Genomic DNA, 693 nt, shown 5'->3' with positions numbered 1-693 from the left:
GGTGTGGGGGGGGGGGGGGGATCCTAGAGACTGGCATCCCTAGCTGCAAGAGAGATGCAAAGCAGACAGAATGGCTCAGGGGAGGAGAAGCAGAAATGCCCAAGGCCCAGGGAATGAGAGTCTGCGGGCTGCAGGAGAGGGCCCAGAGCTGAAACGTACCAGAGGCTTCAGGAGAGGAGGAAGCAGCTAACCAGGAGGGGGAATGAGGAGAGCTATATAAGTGGGCCGGGAGTGGCAGAAACGTCCTTTCCGCATTTGCCTGCCAAACTCTGGATTTTCTCAGTATTCGAGTCGGGGCAATTTAAGTCCCAGGCAAAACAGCATCCAAATAATGGGGGGGGCACTAGCAGGCTAGAGCAACACACGAGAGGGGGGGAGAGAAAAACAGAGCCGGGGGGGGGGGGGAAGGAGACCGAAATAAAAAGAAGGTTGAACTCGATTTTAGTGCAAAAGGGGGGGGGGAGACCCTGGATTTTTAAAAAAGGTTGAACTTGATTTTAGTGCAGAATTGCTTGGAGGAGACTGCAGTGGACATGGATTAAAATGAAAGTGCAGAAAGGGCCCGGTTGCTGCAGAGATGCTAATTGGTAGCGTGCCGCCTTGGCCATGGCAACATTCCTCTAGTCATTGTGATAATTAGGCAAATGCAGAATGAGCATGCTTTTTGGAAGGAAGGAAGCAAGGAAGGAAGGA

At 52.5% G+C, this 693-nt stretch overlaps 1 protein-coding gene across 1 annotated transcript in view; it reads left to right on the top strand.

Moving 5' to 3' along the window:
* Positions 1-693, top strand: part of POU2F3 (POU class 2 homeobox 3) — a 90,814-nt gene that overhangs the window by 85,709 nt on the left and 4,412 nt on the right. The window lies entirely within an intron of this gene.

The sequence above is a fragment of the Gekko japonicus genome, unplaced genomic scaffold (assembly GCF_001447785.1).
Source record: "Gekko japonicus isolate JY-2015 unplaced genomic scaffold, Gekko_japonicus_V1.1 scaffold1205, whole genome shotgun sequence".
In the NCBI taxonomy this organism is placed as follows: domain Eukaryota; kingdom Metazoa; phylum Chordata; class Lepidosauria; order Squamata; family Gekkonidae; genus Gekko; species Gekko japonicus.
This window is presented reverse-complemented; position numbering and strand designations above follow the sequence as displayed.